This window comes from Salvelinus namaycush, chromosome 41 (assembly GCF_016432855.1).
Source record: "Salvelinus namaycush isolate Seneca chromosome 41, SaNama_1.0, whole genome shotgun sequence".
NCBI lineage: Eukaryota > Metazoa > Chordata > Actinopteri > Salmoniformes > Salmonidae > Salvelinus > Salvelinus namaycush.
Window position 1 is genome coordinate 4,618,260 of NC_052347.1, and position 18,227 is coordinate 4,636,486.

Here is an 18,227-nt window from a genome sequence, read left to right on the forward strand (position 1 = left end):
TGGATTAGAACTACTCACTGTGAATTCCATTTTGACCAAAGCGCTCCTCCAAATCTGATGGTGTTTGAAGTTGATCATTTTCACACAACTTTGGATTAAATACTTAACGTACAGGGCTTTCAGAAAGTATTCATACCCCTCGACTTATTCCGCATTTAGTTGTTACAGCCTAAATTCTAAATTGATTAAATATTTTTAGCAAATGTATTAAATTAAATGCAGCAATATCTCATTTACGCAAGTATTCACACACCTTTGCTGTGACACCCAATTGCGCTCGGGTGCATCCAATTTTAATTTGATCATCCTTGCGCCGTTGCTACAACTTGATTAGAGTCCACCTTTGGCCAATTCAATTGTTTTGACATGATTTAGAAATAAACACGCCTGTCTATATACGGTCAATCAGTTGACAGTGCATGTCAGAATAGAGACCATACCAAGAAGTCCATGGAACTGACCATAGAACGCTGAGGTAGAATTGTGACAAGGCATATCTGGGCAAGAGTATAAAACAATTTCCAGAGCGTTGAACGTTTCCATCATTGGGAAGTTGAAAAAAATATGGGACTACCCAAACTCTGCCTAGAGCTGGACCTCTGACCAAACTGCGGAGAAAAAAATCAAAGGGTATGAATACTTTCTGAAGGCACAGCCTATCTGACCCAGTTTATCAGCAGAACAAGACCCAGGCCAGAGAGGCACATCAGAAAGCGAAGCTAATATAAACCCTTACTTTGCATTCATGCTCCCATTATGGCTCATAGAACAGTTTGCTCGATGGTGCCATTCGCACTGTGAAATTGACTCTGCTTAGTTTTTGTACTGCACTAAAGGGACCTCCCTGCTGAGCCACAGCTTTGAGAGAAACACACACCTACATACTCCAGATGAATGACAGTCACAGCACCATGTGTTACATACATTAGATCCTCCTTTAGGACGTCAGTCAGGATAGGCAGCATTGCAACACCTACATTTCTCCTCATTAGTAAAAGATGAAGCACTGCGTCCTCCCTAGTCGTTTGTATCTGCATTCAGACAAATCATTTCTCTTCCCCTTGTGTTTCAGTGCATCTTTATCACATTTATTGTTTTGGTCTGTCCTGAGGTACTCCTGTAATATAATAGGCTGGAGAAATGTCTTTATGATAAATGAACCTGAACACCAAACAAACAAAAGAGTTTTCCCCTGTAGACCCCCTAATGCAGAAACCAACAGAAACTTAATGGGTGGGAAGTGCAGAAACTAATACTGAGCCTCGTCAGCATTTTACTTAGTTTTTGTTCTCATGAGGGTGTCTTGAGAGTCGGAAATCAATATATTTGCCCTGCAGATCAGACATGGAAAAATAGCTGCAGTTGTGAAATTAATGATAATTTGTGTAAATATAGGTTTAGGATAATCACAGATTCTATCTATTCTCTGGTCTGTCTGACTAATTTACAGATTTGCGATTTCAGCAGCAGGTTGAAGCTGTGTAGTTGGTGAACCTCTCAAAATAACCACAAACTCCTTAATCTATCTCTTATGAATATATGCGCTAGTAACAAAATGATCTACACTAATTAGCAATATCTTTTTACACAGTATGTCTCTTTTTCACACGCCTGTTAAAGGAGAAATACAGTGCCTTCAAAAAGTATTCACACACCTTTACTTTTTTCACATTTTGTTGTGATACAAAGTGGGATTAAAATGGATTTGTCATTTTTTGTCAATGATTACACAAAATAATTTTGAGTATTTAATTGAAAATAAAAAACGAATATATTTTGATTAGATAAGTATTCAACCCCCTGAGTCAATGCATGTTAGAATCAACTTTGGCAGTCTTTCTGAGTAAGTCACTAAGAGCTTTGCAAACCAGGATTGTACAATATTTGCCTATTCATCTTTTTTAAAAACTCAGTATTAGAAAAGGTGCTCTTAATGTTGTGTTGGATTTGCCCAAAACATAATGCTTTGTTTTCAGGACAAAAAGTTAATTTTCTTTGCCACATTTTTTACAGTATTACTTTTGTGCATTGCCTCATGGTGAAATCCCTGAGTGGTTTCTTTCCTCCCCGGCAACTGAGTTAGGAAGGATGCCTTTATCTTTGTAGTGACTGGGTGTATTGATACACCATCCAAAGTGTAATTAATAACTTCACCATGCTCAAAGGGATATTTGATGTCTTATTTTTTTACCCATCTACCAATAGGTGCCTTTCTTTGCGAGGCATTGGAAAACCTCCCTGGTCTTTTTCGTTGAATTTGTGCTCGAAATTTACTGCTCGACTGAGAGACCTTACAGATAAATTGTATGTGTGGGGTACAGAGATGGGGCTGTAATTAAAAAATCATGTTAAACACGATTATTCCACACAGTTAGTCCATGCAATTTATCCAACTTGTTAAGCAAATTTTTACTCCTGAAGTGATTTAGGCTTGCCATAACAAAGGGGTTGAATACTTATTGACTCATGACATTTCACCTTTGCATTTTTAGTGATTTGTAAACATTTCTAAAAACATAATTCCCCTTTGACATTATGGAGTATTGCGTTCAGTGACACAAAATCGATATGTAATGCATTTTAAATTCAGCCTGTAACAACAAAATGTGAAAAAATTCAAGGGGTGTGAATACTTTGAGGGCACTGTAGTTGTTTCACCAACTCACCTGACTACTGTGCAAGCTGCTGTCAACTCCCCGTCACAACACATAACCACGCACAATCACACATATACCTGTCTAGCTGGAAGTACCTTTGGCAGTGATGACAGCAGCTTTGCAGGACAGTCACAGACCTATTTCATTATTTAAACTCCGTTGCAGAAGAAAACAACCAGAAGAAAGATAGATATAAGGTAAGTTTGTGTGTCAACAATTTTTGTAACAGGATCAAGAGTAGCCTATAGCAATTTTTTACAAATATCTGTATGTGAAATATACCTATGTATTGTATTACAATTACACCAATTGCTCATACAATGTTTTTTTTTGTGTAGCAATATTAACTGCTGTACAGTTACAGTGCTACAAGTACTTTATGAGGGCAACGATTCTTATGTTTTCATTCCAACCAATCGTCTGTTGATGTGGGTTCGGTAAATTTCAAAATTAAACAACTATATAGTGACATTATTATCTTAACCTATAACAGTGAGCATCCCAGTTTGGCAGATACCATTCTTCCTTGATTGACAATGGTTTAGTCACTGAGAAGTTTCCAGGTAGACCTCAGTACAGGACATTCATTGACTGTAGTTTCTTTTCCATTCGTTAACAGCTATTAACATAAACTCAGCAAAAAAATGATCGTCCTCACTGTCAACTGCGTTTATTTTCAGCAAACTTAACGTGTAAATATTCGTATTAACATAAGATTCAACAACTGAGACATAAACTGAACAAGTTCCACAGACGTGACTAACAGAAATGGAATAATGTGTCCCTGAACAAATGGGGGGTCAAAATCAAACGCACATCGTTGAGATTGCCTGCAATGAAAACAAGCTCAGTCCGATGATGCTGTGGCACACCGCCCCAGACCATGACGGACCCTCCACCTCCAAATCCCTTTACAACGAATATCTGTGAAGTTATTTGGATTTAAATAAATTTTCTTTGAAAGACAGGGTCCTGAAAAAGGAACGTTTCTTTTTTTTTGCTGAGTTTAGTCTTGGTTACATATGAACCTCACCGCAACTTGTTGGTGAACAGGTTTGACAAGCTAGCGCCAATCATGTAAAGTATCAAATCTAGTAGCACAATGCATGTGTCATGTAATTTTGGATGGTGACATTGGTGCGACTGGATACAGTAAATTAAACCTGGGCTTTGGACAGCCGTTTAGCTTTGGGCCAAACTGAGAGAGGCCGCATGAATGGGACACAAGAATCGGCCTGTCGACAGCCTGCAGTTGTCAGTAGTAGATTAGAGTAGATAAAACCTGGGATATTGTTTACCTGACTGGCAAGGAAGCTTGAAAGTATGTCCCCATGTTTTTGAGGTTATATAACTTATTTGTTGGATTCACGGATCACTTTCCAAATAAATACATTTTTAAAGGTCTTAGGGTTGAAAGAGTAATTTACTGCATCACAAAGAGGCCATTGTTGTTTTTATTGAGGGAGATGGAGCATTGGAGTTCACATGCATTGACAGCATGTGTGGTATGACATCCACATTCACTCATGTCTGAGACAATCTAAGCCACACGCAACAAAACTGACTATAGTCCACATTCACTCATGTCTGAGACAATCTAAGCCACAGGCAACAAAACTGACTATAGTCCACATTCACTTATGTCTGAGACAATCTAAGCCACAGGCAACAAAACTGACTATAGTCCACATTCACTTATGTCTGAGACAATCTAAGCCACACGCAACAAAACTGTCTATAGTCTACAGAGCATACAGAGATACACCTGTTATCTTCCATTGGCTCAGATGTGAAGCTCTGTGGCATCACAGTGTCCTGATCATTTCTCGGGTCACCAAGAGGAAAATCACTTGCACGCCACACAGGTAGATTAATGGTTGGACAAGGGAGTCTTCTTTTGGGACAAACTACAAAATAAGTAATGAAGAACCTGACAGATTGTATGTTAAATTGAGTTGGAAAGCATCGGAAGTATGGAGTCCTCCGCCTCGAAGCAGAGAATGATATTATGGCAATGTTGGAAATTCAATGTCAGCCTGTCTGTCTGAAAATGTACCTGTGGTCAGAGACCTGTGTTCAAATGGTAATGGAAGTACTGAAATCAAAGACTATTCTTCGGGGACTATTCGATTCTTAAAACATGGTGGGATAAAAGCCATGAGCTCACACATCAGTCTAAATTGCATGGATGACATTTATCTGTCTGTCAGTATCATGGCAGAGTAATGATTTCGACCTCTCTTGCATTTGTGTGTTCCCATTAGGCCTATGTGGGGAAGAATTGTCTATTGTTGTGCTTTCAGGAGGAATTATGAGAGCACACAAGGTGCACTGTAGGAATTCTGTTGAGAAATCACACACGCACTCACGCACACACACACACACACACAGCATAGGAGTGAGCGAGAGTCTTTTGAAAATGTCATGGAATGCTGTAGGACCAGAAATATCAATGGACTAGAATAGAGAGCATTCTGAAAAAACAGTCACAGACTTCTGCATCATCATCAAATTTTCCACAGTTTATTTGTTTCCCGTTGTTTGTTTTGGGAGTCAATACAATGCCTTGCCGTGGTACGTGACTTGCATGAGTTCATGGTGTACATTTCACTTTTTACACCCACGTAAAAAAAAAATGCAGGCTCGGCTAAGACTACCCCATTCATAGACAGTCGCCTATTGGCGATAGTATCTTCTGACCGTGGGATTTTTGTTAAGAGCCCCGATGCTTGCGGATAGGTTTTGCAAACATAAGGAACGTGTCTTTCATATTAGCAAGAAATACTTAAAAAAATAAAAAAGTACATTTACTACACACCGGTATAGGCTTAATGTTCCCACACAGCCATATTTCCGTTACAGCGATTGTTTACTGAAAACAGGCAGAAGACAGAGTGAACTACATGTGCTAATTAGCCCTCTGCGTCTCTGAACACCCGTATGTAAATGGAAGATGGACGCCACAAACATGTCACTGAAAAATACTGTGTAAAAACAGTGTTTATTTTGCGTTTGTGAAATTATTTTGATGTGATATGAAAGTAGAGGGATTTATGTTTCTAGAAACGTACTGCAAATGAGAATCAATTCACGTTTAAATTGAGTATTTGCCTGTTTTGGCTTCCAGAGACAATTTGCTTTTAAACAGAGCATGTAAGGTCCTTGGACGATAAGGAGTAACATTAGGCTCCTTAAGTCCATTAATGATCAAAGGCAACAAGTATTGTAAGATTCCCAAATTCTTTCTTGAACACAAATGTGCCTCTGGGTTAATCTCAATAGCCTAAAGTGGCTTCCTTTCAATATCTCCTTTTCTGTAGTTGCACTACAGAAAGAGAGGAAGAGAGGTGAGGTAGTCACTTTAGACTATTGAGATAAACCCTTGGTGTGAATCAGCACTAATCGTAAACAGGTGTTAGGCCAATCCCAGTGGCGGTGGCCCACAATGCACCTGTGCATATCAGTGATAGTTTGTCCACTGTCAGACACACCTCTTGTCTCTAATCTACAACAAGTCTGAAATCAGGTTAAAAATACTTCTCTGGGATCGGTTAAGGTGGGTTCAGCTAACTCAAAAATATTCACCTAGACACGGTCAAGTTTAGTTATGTTTTAGAATGCTTAGTCAAAATGCTTGATAAAAATAGGAATAACTTTTTGTGATGCAACCCTTACTGTAATAGACACATTTTGGACTAAGTTGTTTATCAGCACTTGTCTTTTGTGACCATTTGTTTGCCTTGTAAGGGACAATAGGCCTTAGCCCATTCTAAAACTATCCAGGTGTGATTTTCAAAGTGTTTCCTGTTGATTCTTCCTAACCTCTTCTCTTCATAGGCTTAGTTCAATATTTGTGACCTGTGTGTTGACCTATGGGCCTAGTTCAATGTTTTTGTGTGACTGAGTATGTTGTTTCACCCGTAGGGCTTCAGGTAGGAGAAAATGATGGCTGAGGCAGGGGTCCTGGAGATGTTTTCGGAGCAGGAGCTGACCTGCTCCATCTGCTTGGACCTGTTCAACGACCCAGTGTCGACGCCCTGTGGACACAACTTCTGCCAGGGTTGCATCGGAGGCTACTTTGCCTCCAGCTCCACCTGCACCTGCCTGCTCTGCAAGCATCAGTTCCCGGAGCGGCCTCAGCTCAACATCAACCGAGTCTTCGCCCATATCGCTGAGTAATTAAAAAAAGCTTGCTATGGCACGGGAAAGCCGCACATGTTGGACATGAAGACACCGGGAGCCATGGTCAACAGCAACCACTTTCTGGAGGAGATGATCAAATGTGACGTGTGCACAGGGAAAAAAACAAGTGGCGATCAGCTCGTGTTTGAGCTGCACGGCATCCTACTGCGAGGCCCATGTGCAGTCTCACCTGTACACGCCCTTCTACGCCAACCACCAGCTCCTGGAGACCCGGGAAGCGTGTCGCGACCGCACCTGCCCACTGCACCACCGGCCTCTGGAGGTGTACTGCCGCACGGACCAGATCTGTATCTGTGTGCTGGAGGAGCACTGCACACACCACACTGTGTCCGTGCAGACAGTCGGCAAACAGGTGAAAGCTGCTTTGCCTTCTCACATCAGGCTCTTGGAGCTCACACCCCTTCAGAACTTCAATGGCCCACGCAGCTCAGAGGCTTTTTGTACCAAGGTTATAGTCTGAAGGCTACTTAAGGGTGTGGTGTGTTTTGGGGGGTGGGATGTGTTCCTTATAGAAGTATAATTTCATTCTAGTACTGTGGTTGGTGTCTGGTGTTTTATTTAGGTTACTTTTTTAAATATTACAACTTGGATTTTGATTGAACCTTTGAAAGACTGAGTATTGGCCACTAGTTTGTAGGTCATATGGGCGTCTCAGCTTCTTGCAATGCAGATAACATAGATAACACCTTGTGTAAATTAGCAACACATTTCCATTCAATGACTGCATCACAATTTGACAGCTCCCGGTTACACTATTTTAATAGTCATTAAATATAACATCCTCCTTTGGCTCTGAGCAGAAAACAAAGGAACAGCTCATCGCTAAAATGTATCTGAGAAAATGGGCAGCTGGATTGAGGCCATCTCTATTTTGACGTACTCAATTTTCTATTTCTGAGTTGACAAACGAAGGGTGCGACCTGGAATGTGTTGTATGAACAGGTATAAAGCCAAGGTTTGATTTACTGCCACCTGCAGTTATGTAATGTTTACTCATGAGTAGCAATCATTGGCTGATTCCTCCTGATGACACGGATGGAATATTTATATTTTATTTAACCTTTATTTAACTTGGCAAGTCAGTTAAGAACAAATTCTTATTTACAATGACGGCCAAACCCGGACGACGCTGGGCAAATCGTGCGCCGCTCTATGGGGACTCCCACTCATGGCAGGTTGTGATACATTCTGGATTTGAACAAGGATTTATGTAATGAAGCCTCTAGCACTGAGATGCAGTGCCTTCTATCGCTGTGCCACTCGGGAGCCCAAAATCATGTGATCCTTCCTTAACCTATAGGAAGACATACATGTATTATGACTCATACTGTGGTCAAAGTCCTCAATGGTGCTAAAATGGGCTCTTGGGCACTAGAGTACTCAATATCTCTATGGGTCAGGCATCTGACCAAAAACATGAGCAATTTTGTTTTTGTGTATAATGGGTTTGGCCCAAGGCAAATGAATAACATGCATGATTTTATTTATTTTTTGCTGAGTGAATGTACTTCATTATGTTATCTGCTGTGTGTGTATATATACATCTGTGAAGAGCACAGGGCGCCAGTGGCGAATTTGCCAATCTTGGTGTTCTCTGGCAAATGCCAAACGTCCTGCACGGTGTTGGGCTGTAAGCACAACCCCCACCTGTGGACGTCGGGCCCTCATACCACCCTCATGGAGTCTGTTTCTGACCGTTTGAGCAGACACATGCACATTTGTGGCATGCTGGAGGTCATTTTGCAGGGCTCTGGCAGTGCTCCTCCTTGCACAAAGGCGGAGGTAGCGGTCCTGCTGCTGGGTTGTTGGCCTCCTACGGCCTCCTCCACGTCTCCTGATGTACTGGCCTGTCTCCTGGTAGCGCCTCCATGCTCTGGACACTACGCTGACAGACACAGCAAAACTTCTTGCCACAGCTCGCATTGATGTGCCATCCTGGATGAGCTGCACTACCTGAGCCACTTGTGTGGGTTGTAGACTCCGTCTCATGCTACCACTAGAGTGAAAGCACCGCCAGCATTCAAAAGTGACCAAAACATCAGCCAGGAAGCATAGGAACTGAGAAGTGGTCTGTGGTCACCACCTGCAGAACCACTCCTTTATTGGGGGTGTCTTGCTAATTGCCTATAATTTCCACCTTTTGTCTATTCCATTTGCACAACAGCATGTGAAATGTATTGTCAATCAGTGTTGCTTCCTAAGTGGACAGTTTGATTTCACAGAAGTGTGATTGACTTGGAGTTACATTGTGTTGTTTAAGTGTTCCCTTTTATTTTTTTGAGCAGTGTATATATCAAGAGCAATGTTTTTCGATTTGCATCTAAAAATATATATTTTTTGCATTTCACAAAGCACGTTTTACTTAAGTGTTCCCTAAGAGCCTGTTTAAGCAGCAGCAGGCCAGCAGAATTGTCTAGTTAGGACAAGTAGTGAACAGACATGATGCCAAATCTACTCTCAATGACACTGCATTCACATAATTGGTCTCTTTGTCTCTCATCCTCCATCTCTTTCTTGTCCTTTGTCTGTCACACAGAAACTCATTGGGAAGACAGAACTAGAGATTCTTAACAGGATTGAGGGGAAGCTCCTCCGTCTGAATGAGCTCAAGAGCCGACTGGAGACCGTCAGGGTAGGCAGCTAATTCACAGGCACCAACGTTGTATCAACACTGTGTTAGATCTATTTGACCCCTTCACTAAACCCCTCAACATGTCGGGCTTCATATTTATCAGATCACGCTACCACTCCCTCTAGTGTTAGGAGAACGTACCAACGACCATTACTCCCACTGCTGTGGATATTAGCAGGTCAAGACAGTCTGTTTAGTCAACCGAAAGGATGTTTGCCATACCCCTGTTATGATACATTACAGAAAATACTCAATTAAAATGTTAAAAAAAACAAAAAAACACATTAGGTTTGAATCACACATTTTTCAGTTGGCAGAATGTTTTTTCTTTGACCTGTGATCACAATAATGACCACAACTGGAGAGAAAGAAACTGACCTTAAATCAGTGTCAAGGAGCAACTTAGTCCTACTGTTTTTTTTTTTCTAGAACTATGCACGGGGTGAGCTGTCGGAGGTGGAGCAGTTGCTGGGGGAGCTGAGTCGCTCGGTGGACAGGATCCGTGACGAGCTGGTGGGCGGGATGGAAGAGAAGCAGGCGTCTGTGGAAACAAGGGGGAAGGGGCTAGTGACACGTTTGGAGGCGGAGCTTAGCCAGCTGCGGCGATCCAGATTGGAAGCCCAGGTCACATCTGATGACCACATTTGTCTCCTCCAGGTATGGAGGACTGTCAATTGTTTTAGCTGAGGCACCTTTTATAATTTGTGGGTGTCTGCTGTAACAATTGGGTGGGGTTCACACTTTGAGGGCGACGGGACCTGCACCGGGTGTGCCACGTATACGTTCCAATGGCCTCTAAGTGCAAGCTATCAGAGATATTACCAGAGTCCATTCCACTTATGTTAAACTCTGAACTGTAAGTCTTTCAATTGAACATATGTCAATGCCTGCCTTCAAACCACTGAGTCGAGGTGAGTACCCCCCCCCCCCCCCCACAGGCAGACTCTGACACCCAGGCGTTAGATGCAGAGGCAGAAATGTCGCTGCATTTCTCTCTGGGGGAGGTGAAGATGGTTCTGGGGGAACTGAAGAAGAGTATGGCTTAAATCCACATGGGGGAGGTGCACTCCCGAGTCTCCAGTGAGTAGCGCCATCACTTTCGTTCAAAACAATCTCCTAATCACCATAGTCATTATTTATTATCCTTTTCAAAATGAACGTCAGTTACCAAATATTCATAATGGTAGTTTAATTTTGTTTTTTCCTCATGATCATCTACAACATTATTCTTTTGAAGTCATACGTTTTTCCCCTACTGTGGTTTTCGGGTGAAGTTTTTCATAAATGACTGAGTTGATGATAAATATTGAGACCGGTATTCTGCTGAGTCACTCTGAAAGTCAGCCTAGTCTGTAAGCAGTCAAGATACCATTCCAACTCAATACCTCATGCCAATAGAACTCATTCCTTCCGTCATCCATGTGTTGCAACATCGGTCTGGTAAAGAATGAGTCATTGACAAACGTGGGTTGTAAAAATACCAGAAGGAACATGAACACATAAGGAAACGCAACCCGTCACACCGGGCCTGATAAAGTATAATGCACTGTATGTTGTGGACCGACCTATCTGTTTTTTAATATAACACAGTATACGTGAGTTACTTCCCTACGGGAGCGCGACAGTATGATCAGTGTACAGACACTAGGGACCACTAAGAGTCAGTGGTCTCTACGAGGTGGGTCAATTTAAATTGCGTCATATATATATTACACACACACACAGTACCAGTCAAATGTTTGGACAAACCTACTCATTCAAGGGTTTCTTTATTTTTACTACTTTCTAGATTGTAGAATAAATATTTGAGATTCTTCAAAGTAGCCACCCTTCGCCTTGATGACAGCTTTGAACACTCTTGGCATTCTCTCAATCAGCTTCATGAGGTCGTCACCTGGAATGCATTTCAATTAACAGGTGTGTCTGGTTAAAAGTTAATTTGTGGAATTTCTTTCCTTAATGTGTTTGAGCCAATCAGTTGTGTTGTGACAAGGGAAGGGTGGTATACAGAAGATAGCCCTATTTGGTAAAAGACCAAGTCCATATTATGGCAAGAACAGCTCAAATAAGCAAAGAGAAACCATTACTATAAGACGAAGGTCAGTCAATCTGGAAAATTTCAGGAACTTTGAAAGTTTCTTCAAGAGCAGTCGCAAAAACCATCAAGAGCTATGATGAAACTGGCTCTCAGAAGGACTGCCATAGGAAAGGAAGACCCAGAGTTACCTCTGCTGCAGAGGATACGTAAATTAGTTACCTACCTCAGAAATTGCAGCCCAAATAAATGCTTCACAGAGTTCAAGTAACAGGCACATCTCAACATCAACTGTTCAGAGGAGACTGTGTGAATCAGGCCTTCATGGTCAAATTTCTGCAAAGACACCACTACTAAAGGACACAAATAAGAGACTTGCTTGGGCCAAGAAACACGAGCAATGGACATTAGACCTGTGGAAATCTGTCCTTTGCCCTGAGTCCAGATTTTAGATTTTTGGTTCCAACCCCTGTGTCTTTGTGAGACGCAGAGTTGGTGAATGGATGATTGCCCCATGTGTGGTTCACATGTGAAGCATGGAGGATGTGTGATGGGGCACTGTCCGTGATATATTTAGAATTCAAGGCACACTGAACCAGCATGGCTACCACAGCATTCTGCAGCAATACGCCATCCCATCTGGTTCGTGCTTAGTGGGACTATCATTTGTTTTTAACAGGACAATGACCAAAAACACACCTCCAGGCTGTGTAAGGGCTATTTGACCAAGAAGGAGAGTGATGGAGTGCTGTGTCAGATGACATGACCTCCACAATCACCCAACCTCAACTAAATTGAGATGGTTTGGGATGAGTCAGACCGCAGTGAAGGAAAAGCAGCCAACAAGTGCTCAGCATTTGTGGGAATGCCTTCAAGACTGTTGGAAAAACATTCCTCATGAAGCTGGTTGAGAGAATGTCAAGTGTGCAAAGCGGTCATCAATTGTGAAGATGGCTGCTGTTTTATGGGGTCTTAACTAACCGTGCTATTTTTTTTCTTTCTCACATTGTTTAACTTATTTTGTACATAATGTTGCTTCTACCCTCTCTTATGACCGAAAAGAGCTTCTGGACATCAGAACAGTGATTACTCACCTTGAACTGGACAAATAATTTTTCTTTAATGAGTCGGTTGAGAGAGAATTACTCCAGACACCCGAACATGCACTCATTCACAGGAGAAAGAGACGAAGGAGATCGGGGTGCCTTTTGAGAATCTGCGAACGAGTGGCTAATCTGCCTTTGCGGTACTATTGGCCAACGTACAATCGCTGGATAATAAAGTGGACAAACTACAAGCACGTATATCCTACCAAAGGGACATTAACTGTAATATCTTATGTTTCACGAGTTGTGGCTGTACGACGACATGAATAACATACAGCTGGCAGGTTATACACTGTATCGGCAGGATAGTAAGACAAGGGGTGGCGGTCTATGTATATTTGTAAACAACATCTGGTGCACGATATCTAAGGCAGTCTTGAGGTCTTGCTCACCTGAGGTAGTATCTCATGATAAACTCTCAAGCTGTAGACCACACTATCTACCTAATCTGTATTTTTCATAGGAGTCTACATACCACCACAGACTGATTGCTGGCTCTAAAACCGCACTCAATGAGCTGTATACGGCCATAAGCGAACAGAAACTCTAATCCAGAGGTGGCGCTCCTAGCTGCCAGGGACTTTAATGCAGGGAAACTTAAATCTGTTTTACCACATTTCTATCAGCATGTTAAATGTGCTACCAGTGTGAGAAATTCTAGACCCCCTTTACCCCACACACAGACGCATACAAAGCTCCCCCTCGCCCTCCATTTGGCAAATCTGAGTAATTCTATCCTACTGATTCCTGCTTACAAGCAAAAATTAAAGCAGAAAGCACCAGTGACTCAGTCAATAAAAAAAAAGTGCTCAGATGAAGCAGATGCAAAGCTAAAGGACTGTTTTGCTAGCACAGACTGGAATTAGTTCTGGCCTTCTTCCAATGGTTTTGAGTACACCACATCACACTGGCTTCATCAATGACCTTGACTGTACGTACATACCCCAACCAGAAGCCATGGATTACAGGCAACATTCGCACTGAGCTAAAGGTTAAAGCTGCTGCATTCAAGGAGCAGGACTCTAACCCGGACGCTTATAAGAAATCCCGCTATGCCCGCCAACGGACCATCACAGGCAAAGCGTCAATACAGGACTAGGATCGACTCGTACTACACCGGCTCCGACGCTCGTCGGATGTGGCAGGGCTTGCAAACCATTAGACTACAAAGGAAAGCACAGCCGAGAGCTACCCAGTGACACGAGCCTACCAGACATGCTAAATTACTTCTATGCTCGCTTCGAGGCAAGTAACACTGAAACATGCATGAGCACGCTCTCCGCAGCCGATGTGAGTGAGATCTTTAAACAGGTCAACATTCACAAGGACGCAGGGCCAGACTGATTACTGGGATGTGTACTCTGAGCATGCGCTGACCAACTGGCAAGTGTCTTCACTGACATCTTCAACCTCTCCCTGTCTGAGTCTGTAATACCAACATAGTCCATGTGCCCTAGAACACTAAGGTAACCTGCTTAAATGACTACCGACCCGTAGCACTCACGTCTGTAGCTATGAAGTGCTTTGAAAGGCTGGTCATGGCTCACATCAACACCATTATCCCAGAAACCCCAGACCCCCTCCAATTTGCATACCACCCCAACAGATCCACAGAAGATGCAATCTCTATTGCACTCCACACTGCCCTTTCCCACCTGGACAAAAGGAACACCTATGTGAGAATGCTATTCATTGACTACAGCTCAGCGTTCAACACCATAGTGCCCTCAAAGCTCATCGCTAAGGACCCCGGGACTAAATACATCCCTCTGCACCTTGAACCTGGACCTCCTGACGGGCTGCCCTAGGTGGTAAGGGTAGGTAACAACACATCCACCATGCTGATCCTCAACATGGGGGCCCCTCATGGGTGTGTGCTCAGTACTCCCTGTTCACTCATAACTGCACAACTCCAACACCATTAAGTTTGCTGATGACAACAGCGGTAGGCCTGATCAATGACGAGACAGCCTATAGGTAGGGTCTCTGACCTCCTCCCGTGTGGTGCAAGGACAACAACCTCTCCCTCACCGTGATCAAGACAAAGTAGAATGTGGACTACAGGAAAAGGAGGACCGAGCACGCCCTCATTCTCATCGACGGGGCTGAAGTGGAGCAGGTTGAGAGCTTCAAGTTCCTTAGCGACCACATCACCAACAAACTAACACCAAGACAGTCGTGAAAAGGCACGACAAAACCTATTTCCCCCTCAGGAGACTGAAAAGATTTGGCATGGGTCCTCAGATCCTCAATGTTCTACAGCTGCACCATTGAAAGCATTGTGACGGGTTGCATAACTGCCTGGTATGGCAACTGCTCGGCCTCCGACCGCAAGGCACTACAGAGGGTAGTGCGTACGGCCCAGTACATCGAGGCCAAGCTTCCTGTCATCCAGGACCTCTATTCCAGGCGGTGTCAGAGGAAGGCCCTAAAAATTGTAAAAGACTCCAGCCACCCTAGTCATAGACTGTTCTCTCTGCTAACGCATGGCAAGCAGTACCGGAGCGGCAAGTCTAGGTCCATGAGGCTTCTAAACAGCTTCTACCCCCCCCCCCCCCCCAAGCCATAAGACTCCAACATCTAATCAAATGGCTACCCAGACTATTTGCATTTCCCCCCCTTTTAAGCTGCTGCTACTCTTGTTATTGTCTATGCACAGTAACTTAACTCTACCTACATGTACATATTACCTTGACTAACCAGTGCCCCTGCACATTGACCGATACCCCCCTGTATATAGCCTCGCTATTGTTATTTTACTGCTGCTCTTTAAATATTTGATACTTTTATTTCTTTTTAGTTATTTTTCTTAACTGCATTGTTGGTTAAGGGCTTGTAAGTAAGCATTTCACTGTAAGGTCACTAAGGTTTTCAGCTGCGCTAACAATTGCAGAAGGGTTTTCTAATGATCAATTAGCCTTTTAAAATGCTACCTGGATAAGCTAACACAACGTATCATTGGAACACAGGGATGGTTGCTGATAATGGGCCTCTGTACGCCTATGTAGATATTCCATAAATCCGCTGTCACCTCCCTGACCAAGGTCTTTCTCCCCCGATTGCTCAGTTTGGCCAGCTGTAAGAAGAGTCTTGGTGGAAGAAGTTAGGAACCATTTTAATAATGGAGGCCACTGTTCTTAAGGGACCTTCAATGCTGCAGAAATTGTTTGGTACCCTCCCCCAGATCTGTGCCTTGACACAATCCTGTCTCGGAGCTCTAGGGCTTGGATTTAACTTTTTTTTTCTTTCTGTACTCACACATACTTCCATTTTAAACATGTCTTCGTGTTTCTTCTCCCCTCAGATCTAAAAAAGATAAAATCAGGTATGTCTGTCTGTACTCTTCACGCCAAAGATGACTTTTTGGCTTAAGGTCTTGAACCCTGATGACCACATTTGCATGCTTGTCCCCACTGAAACTTTTGTCGGTATCACTTTCTTAGTTTCTTTCTGTCATTTCATCTCAGGTGAACGTGGGTGAGAATAAAGACTGGAAGGTGGGTGTGGGAGTCAGCCCAGAGGAAAGGGCTGTTTGACATGAGCCCTAATAGCAGTTACTACGCCCACCTGCGCGCCCTTACCACCCCGGCCCTCACCAAGGTTAAGGCATCGGTGCGCCTCCGCAGAGTGGGTGTCTTCCTGGACTGTGAGGAGGGTCAGGTGACCTTCTACAACGTCAAGACTAGCTCGGAGGTGTACCGCTTCAGCGTGGCTGAGTTCTCTGAGAGGATGTTTCCTCTGCTGGGGACAGGGAGGTGCCCCTGGCTCTCAAGATCAGTGTGCTTGAGTGAGAGGATAGGGTGAGAGAGATGTGTGTGTGAATATGAAAGTAAAAGTGTTTTAGGGTGAATTTGCTTGATGAATGTGTGGTTAGCTTGGATGAGTCATAGTGAATAAGTTTGATTAGGTGATGTATTAAATATTTTAAGGTGAATGTGCTTGAAAATGAAAGTGATGCAATTTAATAGTGGGTTTGGGATTGTGAGAAGGTATGTGAGACTGATTGGGGGGGGGGGGCACAAAGAGAAATGGAGGCATATGCGGTGAAAATAATTTGGAGAGAAGTCTCATCTCTACATTTTACCTGTGACCTCCAATTCAACTGTAGGCATTATGTCCAGTACCCATTGCACACACACTGGTTCACAATGTACTGATGCACTGAAAGGCAGGTGATGGGGCAAAACACGTGTGTAATCTTGGAATTACTTCATGGTCAGGAATCAGTAAGTCATGAAATCACAATGGTACACTAATTTGTCACAATTTTCTAATATTTGTGTCAAAATGGTTTAGTCTAAGGTTCTTATTTATCTTGGTGGATAGGTCCTGTTGAGGATTTCTTGCATTGTTCAATGTTTCACACTAAACTCGGGGTTTCACAAACTTGGTCCTTGGGACCCTAAGGGGTACAAGTTTATTTTTTTCAGTATGCACTACACAGCTGATTCAAATCAACTAATCAAGCTTTGATCATGTGCTACAGGTGTGTAGTGGTAGGGGAAATGCTGCACAAACTACGTTTGTTCTATATCTGGAGTTGAATTTTGTCCTGTTTGCAGCATTGTGTAAGCATTGTGTAATGTGTTACCATTGTCAGAGAATAATGGTAGATGCAGACCATAGACATTTGATGAATCACCATCCTTACACAATTCAAGTAGAAGGCTGTGAAAGATGCCAATATCTTGTGTGGCTATTTACAGCCCTTGACAGTGGGTTGCTTATTTATTGAGTGGCAATTTTGCTTGTCTGTCGTTCAGTCCCAATATGTATGTTTTTAACAATAAAAATGTATTGGGGGGAGGGTTGCCTCAGTTATTGCTATAAATGCCTCATGTTTTACACTTGGTCATTGGAACCATCCCATTATTGCAGCTGCCTAAAGCAAGGCCTCATTACAGTCCCTGGTTCGTATCCAGGCTGAATCACATTCGGCTGTGATTGGGAGTCCCAGAGGGCGGAGCACAATTGGCCCAGCGTTGGCCGGGCTAGGTCCGTCATTGTAAATAAGAATTTGTTCTTAACTGACTTGCCTGGTCAAATAAAAAACATCACTACAGCTGCAAAAGGTGCTGTTGATTCCAGCCACAAGAGGGTGCTGGAGTACAAGAGCAGCCTATTCCTCATCCCTGCTCTTGGACAGCCATTATGTGCAGGCGCAAACTCAAACCCAGCATTTCATGAGTCGTATCATGCACCAAACTCCCAACATTGACAAATGCGAAAAGAGCACGTATACTGCGTCACCATGGCTCAATTATAATGGTAAGCGTTACATAAACGAGCATTATATTATGTCGGTCCATGGCAATGAACAAGGCATCTTTGTTCAGCTGCTTTCAGAATTTTCAAAGGATCCTGTCAGTTGAATCCTAGCCACTGAAGTGAGTATGCATGGTTCATTTGAAAGGGTTAATTAATTTCAATAAGCTTAATCACCACTGGCAGCCTGAGATGATTAAATTACCGAGCCTTGACTGGTTAAATGGGCCTGTGAGTTTACTGTATCACTGTTTTATGGGAATAACTCATTATGGCCTCAACATTTCTGAACACAGCCAAACTGAAAGCATCTTGATGAATTCATAAAG

The 18,227-nt window shown here is 42.9% G+C and overlaps 1 pseudogene; it reads left to right on the forward strand.

Moving 5' to 3' along the window:
- The first annotated feature begins 6,602 nt into the window (after positions 1–6,602).
- LOC120033955 lies at positions 6,603–16,437 on the forward strand (annotated as a pseudogene).
- The last annotated feature ends 1,790 nt before the right edge of the window (positions 16,438–18,227 follow it).